This window comes from Chrysemys picta, chromosome 4 (assembly GCF_011386835.1).
Source record: "Chrysemys picta bellii isolate R12L10 chromosome 4, ASM1138683v2, whole genome shotgun sequence".
NCBI lineage: Eukaryota > Metazoa > Chordata > Testudines > Emydidae > Chrysemys > Chrysemys picta.
In genome coordinates, this window is record NC_088794.1 from 110207528 (window position 1) to 110214399 (window position 6872).

The window sequence follows — 6872 nt, forward strand, 5'->3', positions numbered from 1 at the left end:
TCTCTGGTCCCTGGGCTGGTGCCATGCTGGAGTTTTTCCTTTTCCCTGAGTCTACATGGCTGGAGGTGAGGGGAAGGCCTAGTTCCCTCAGAATGGGGCCTTCCTTGCATTGTTTTAGGGTCCTGAGGAATCATGGGGGGAAAGGAGTAGCCCCAGCTGGATCAGATGTGATCTCCCTCCCTACAGGAGCGCCGCCAGCTTTTCTGCCGCCCTAGGCGGCGGAAGGTCCGCTCCAAAATGCTGCCCCCCACAGAGGTGGCGGAAGGTCCCGCTGCCGAAATACCGCCGCGGTCGCCGCCCCAAATTGTAATACCCTAGGTGACCGCCTAGGTCGCCTAATGGGTTGCGCCGGCCCTGCCTCCCCTACTCCTCCCAAAGCTATGCCAAAGGAAAAACACAGTGAAGACTAGGTACTATGAGATCAAACCCAGGGTGGGATATAAGGCTGACATTGGTGAGTTTACCTTTTGATAAAATTAAAATGCCTTGTCTTTACTATGTTTTTACTTTAGGGTAACTTACATGCATTAGATACCCTGAGATAAAAAATGCAGTGGTTTTTCAGCAGTAAAGACAAGCCCACGTTTTTGCTATCTGTAACATGGGGATAATAATGCTTTTCTAAATTAACCTCACAATATCCATGTGAGGTAATCACTGTAAAGCAGATTGAGATTCTTGAGTAAAAGGGACTATAGAAATACAAATTAATTTATTATTAATTATTGTTATTGCAGATATTTCTAGGGCATTTCTCACTGTAGAATTTGGACAAAATTTTACACCATTTTATTTAGTGAAAATATTTCCTAAGAAATACTCTGTCTCCGTATAGCAACCAAGCCCACTACATTGAAAAAACAGAAATAGGGAAATACTGGCCATTTCCACAGGAGATTAATTTCCAAGGAGGATTCCAATGTCTACAGTTTGCAAGTTGGTTGAATGAAGAGTTGCATCTTACATGAATATCTAAGGGTATGGCTACACTGCAAAGAAAAGCCTGAGACACTGAGTCTCAGAGCCCAGTTCAATTGACTCAGGTTTGAGGGGCTCAGGAGCAAAAAATAGCAGTGTACATATTCACACATCGGCTGGAGCCCGGACTCTCAGACCCTCTCCCCTTGCTGGTTTTCAGAGCCTGAGCTCTAGCCACAGCGGGAATATTTACATTACTAATTTTAGTCCCACAGCACAAGCCTGAGTCAATTGACCTGGCTCTGAGACTCAGCACTGTGGTTTTTCTTTGCAGTATAGACTTACTTTCTAAGTTGCTAGACTTGGGTTTAGATGGATTTCTGGTGGTCAGAACCAACATGGGGTCCTGAAAAGCCTGTTTCTAGAAGTCCTCCTAATTTAGAGGAACTATAAATGCAAAGGACAACCTCCATTTTAATTATTTTTATTTTGAAAGTACTTTGGTAGCTTTTTCCTGCAAACATGTCCTTGAAAAAAGAGATAGAACACTAGCTGTGCAAATAGAGAAAATACATCAGTTAAGTTTGGAAAGAGGTGGCAAAAAAATATTTTGGAGGCCTGCCCAAAAATGTGGAGTGAATTCCAGAGCCAAGAATGGCCAACTGGGACTTTCGTGCCACAGACTCATGCATCAGAGGGGTAGCCGTGTTAGTCTGAATCTGTAACAAGCAACAGAGGGTCCTGTGGCACCTTTGAGACTAACAGAAGTATTGGGAGCATAAGCTTTCGTTGGTAAGAACCTTTTCGTGGGAAAAGAAGCAGTTTCTCCTCCCTTGGTGTTCACACCTCAACTGCTAGCAGAGCACCTCACCCTCCCTGATTGAACTAACCTCGTTATCTCCACACTGATTTATACCTGCCTCTGGAGATTTCCATTACTTGCATCTGAAGAAGTGAGGTTCTTACCCACGAAAGCTTATGCTCCCAATACTTCTGTTAGACTCATGCAGTACAACCTGTAGGATAGACCAAGATATAAATGTTGTGATTGGATAAAAATAGGGCTCTCTAAATTAAAAAAAAACCAAATCCATCAAACCACAGCACTTTGAATTTCACATGAAAGTGACTTGCTAGTCAGTATGAAACGCAAGTATAATATTTTCTCATTCATCTCTGTTGCACAAGATACAGGCAATAGCATTATGCAGTGGCTGAAGTTTCTAAGTGGCCTTCAAGGGTAGGGTGAAATAGCACTTACTACATTTGTCAGCCTTGAAGTGACAACAGCATGGGTAACTATAGCAAATTCCACTTCTGAGAGAGGTTGCAGTTTATTGGCCAACTGAAGATAAGAGAAGGTGTATCAGACCATTGTTGCTATCTGGGAACAGAGCTGTATCCAGTAAGATTGGAACCACTTTAGCAATTGATAGATGGATTCCCTCAATTTAGTTTTCAGCTTTACTAACTAGCAGAGACTCAAAGTATTTCCTCTGTCCACAAGCATTTTATTCTTATATGGCAAGTGCTTTTGAAGTGGCGAAACAGTTCTATCTGTAAATGAAGAAAAGGACACATAGATCTGAATATCATAAGAATATTGGTGGTGATGCTGATCTATGGTATCTCACAGTCTCCCACAGTGGCTTCACGTATATGAACATAAGGAGTATTGAGACTGATTCCTGTGGACTAGAGATCCCTAGGAGAAGAAGAACAGTTGTCCAACACAGCCGTCCTTGATCTTTGAAAAGAATGAGCAAAGCCCATGTAAAGTACTTCTGTCTGTCCCATTAAAGTATTGAACATGGCTAATAGATCTAATAGCACCAGTGTGGACATCTAACCTCTGCTCATTCTCTTTACAAGATGATTAACCACTGGGAGTAATGATTTTGTTGCCATATCCAGGTGTGAAGCCCAACTAATTGTGGGCCATAAAAAAGGGAGAATATTGAGTGTTACTGTAGTTCAGAGGTGGGCAAACTTTTTGGCTCGAGGGCCACATCAGGGTGCAAAACTGTGTGGAGGGCCAGGTAGGAAAGGCTGTGCCCCCCAAACAGCCTGGCTCTGGCCCCCTATCTGCCCCATCCCACTTCCCGCCCCCTGACTGCCCCCCTCATAATCCCTGACCCATCCAACCCCCCCTGCTCCTTGTTCCCTGACCACCCCCTCCCAGGACTCCTGCCCCAAACCGCCCCCCCGGGGACCCCACCCGCTATCCAACCCCCCCGCTCCCTGTCCCCTGACTCCCCCTGACCCCTATCCACACCCCTGACCCCTGAAACAGTTAAGTGTAAAATTACAGTACAAGATGTGCTGATATTCTGGAAGCTATGCGGCATTAGACTGGAAAATATGCCACAATGTACCAGTTAATATCATAAGGTGCACAATAGTAACATTTTGGCAGATTCTGTAATAACCTCAAGTTGCTATGGTAACTCATTGACGTAGATATTAATGAGAATGAGGGGAACTAAAGGGATAGCGAGAGTTGCAGGACCCCTAAATTAGTGGGGTGTGGAAGTATGGATAAGGATAAATGGGTTGAAACCCTTATGCATATGTATGAGCCTTAGCAGGCATAAGCATAACTAAAAAGGTGTTGCCTGGCTTGGTTGTCAGGGGAGAGGGAGGAACACACTAGGAGATCCCAGGATGACAAACTGGTGGTGATGATGATGAAGATGATGACTGACACCCAAGGTCCCACCACAGGAGATGTGAGTGATGCCATTAATAGGGTAAATACTATGCACTTATCTCTCTATCTACTATTGTATTTCAGGACTTGTGGGATTGTTTATCTGTTTAGTGGATTTGTTAATAAAGGGACTAGTAGTAAATTGCAATTGTTTCTTGTGTGCTTGTAGGGTCTCTTAATCTCATGATACAGATGATAATATTCCTAATGCTGTAGCCCTCAGGAGATTAACCTTTATTGATTACTGTGGTCTAAAAGATTAATCAGTAATCAATTTCAATCAGTTATTAATCAATCAATCACCCATCCCTCAGTAAAACTACAACAGAGAAATAATGCGTGGACAGAAAATAAGAAAATGAAATCTAACTGGGCAAAAGTATAAGCTCATACAATTGAGGAAAATTGTTTGAAACAGGCATATTCCGTGGAAGGAAGGAACCTGAAAAGCAGTAATTCTAAAAGACACTTAAGAGTTATAGTAGACAGTAAAGTAGCCATAAGTTTGTTATGGGATATGGCAGTAAAACTGGCCAACTCAATTCTGGTCTGCATATAAAGCTGCATCTCATTAGGGGGGTTACTGTAGGACTCTGGTAGGACCATACCTGAAATATAGAGGTACATTCTGGGCATGTCATTACCAGAAATATATTTGCAAATTGGAGAGCGTTCATAGAAGAGTGACAAAAATAGATACAAGGGTTGAGAGATTAGCATACAAGGAAAAATTAAAATATTTAAATATGTATAATTTGGCTAAGTGATAAGATATTTGAACAGTGCAAATACCAAGGAAAGAAAGGAATTTGGAATGGTTTTCCTTTGATATTTTCAACATTGAGGAACTGAAATATGATAAGATTAGCTCTCATGAGGCTTTGGTCCCAGAAATGGCTCCCTGAGGCATTAAAAAACCTGTGAAAATATTAACACAAATATAAACACTAGGCTATTTGACTTCATCCAAATACTGCTGTCTTTAACGTTGTCGTCTTTGCAATATTTATTTCTTTTTTATTTATCTATATTAATAAAATGATAAGCTCACATACCAAGCTCTGGGTGCCTACATATAGTTTAAAATTCATAATAACATTTAATTAATATACAAAAATGTACATCAGCTGGTCACCACTCTGAGTTACAAATACAGTACCTTCTAATTAACATAATACTAATACAATATTTTCCAATATTCAACCTGCCCCTTCTCCAAGTCCCCAAGAAAAAAGATGTACTTTGCAGAGTGTTCAAAAGCTTCAGCTTTGTGAAGACAGTGTATTCCAGAGCTGAAGGGTCCATGCCATACCAACAGCTCCTTCCCTTACATCAGAAAAGTTCCAGCCCAGGTGGATATCAGCCAACTGTAGCAGCATGGAAGTGGGAGAGAAGTATCCTTCAGATAAGTTAGACCTATTTAGGTCTTTAAGGTATAAACACCTTGAATTCTACTCAGAAGCACACATGCAGATCACAGAACACTAGTGTTACGTGTTTTCAGTATGAAGCTTTGCTTAAAATGCAGGCTGTCATATCCTACACTAGCTTTAGATTCTGAATGGTCTGATTTAACTCCAAGTAGAAAAACATTATAGTAGTCAAGACTCAAGGTGAAAAAAAGGATGGACATAGCAAGGTCCACATCCAAAGTAAAAGGTCATACTCCTTTGTCCAAGCACAAATGAAAAAAAATACTCTTAAACTCAACTGCTATCTGAGCATCCAGTAGTAGCCATGGCTCTAACCAAGACCATAACCCCTGATTCAGTAAGGTACTTAAGTGTATGCCTCACTTTAAGCACATGAGGAATCCTGTCTAAGACAATAGGGTTACGTCTCCACTGCAATTAAACACCCGCAGCTGGTCCATGTCAGCTGGCTCGGGTGTGATGGGTCCTCTCCGGGGTGCCACTTGGAACTGGGGTACCACTGAGCCCCCTGATCCACCAGCTTGGGCTCCCTCTCACACTGCACTGCTGTGCCAAGCTGCAAAGCCCTCCACCCAGCACTTTCACCAGCATTCGCACAGGTAGGGACACACCTAGCTGCAGTTACTCGCAGGCTTTCTAACCACCAGCTTCCCAGCCTGGGACCCCAGAGCAGAACCGTCCTACCCTGAGCAGAACCGTCCTGCCCTGATAAAAATCAGGCCAGTATATGAGTTTAATACCCAATCCGCCTCTCCCTCAATGTGAAGAGAACAATGCACACTTGTGGTAACCAAGCAGAGATTTTCCGCAAGCACTCCAGTCAAAGCTCACTGGTTTAGTTTAAAACAAAAACAAGTTTATTAACTACAAAAGATATATTTTAAGTGATCATAAGTGAAAGCAAACAGATCAGAGCAGATTACCTAGCAAATAAACAAAAAACGCAAACTAAACTTAATATACTAAATAGATTGGGTATGAATAGCAGATTCTCATCCTAACTCATGGTACAGGCAGACTTGTAGATTCTTAAGGCACAAGCTGCACTTGCTTTGCAGCTTGGAATCCCCAGGTGTTTCATAAACAGGCTAGATATCCCTTGAGCCTGAGTCCAGCACTTCCCCCAGTTCAGTCTTTGTTCCTCAGGTGTTTCCAGGAGTCTTCTTGTGTGGGGAGTGAAGAACCACGGAGGATGTCACTCTATGCCTTATATAGCTTTACCATATGGCGGGAACCTTTTGTTTCAAAACTTGATTCCCAGTTCAGTTTGTGGAAAAATATTGACATCCCAAGATGGAGTCCAACATCATATGGCCTGGTCACATGTCCTTGTAAGGTCATAGCAGCCATTAGTTACGGGCTATCTGTAGCGTTCTCAGGAAGACTCAACAGGTGGGAGATAAGCTTCTCTTAAGGCCTGTTGTTTTCCCTAATGGCTCGTTTTCCTGAATAGGCCCTTCCCAACCAGCCATCTAGACTGAAAGCATCTTGTTTAGTGGGCATTATCCAGGTGTAACTATATTTGAAATACAGATACTTAGTCAATATTCATAACTTCAGATACAAAAATTATACATGCATACAAATAGGATAATCATATTCAGCAAATAATAACTTTTCCAAAGACACCTCACATGACTTATCTTGCAAAAATAAATAATAATTATGCTATAAGCACATCATCAGAATATCACTATGAAGAATATGGGGTGCAGTGTCACATCGGGCTCATGGGGCTCAGACTGTATGGCTACAAGCTCTGCACACTTCATCTTAGTGGGGAACTAAGTCCTTTGCTCTGCGTACAACCT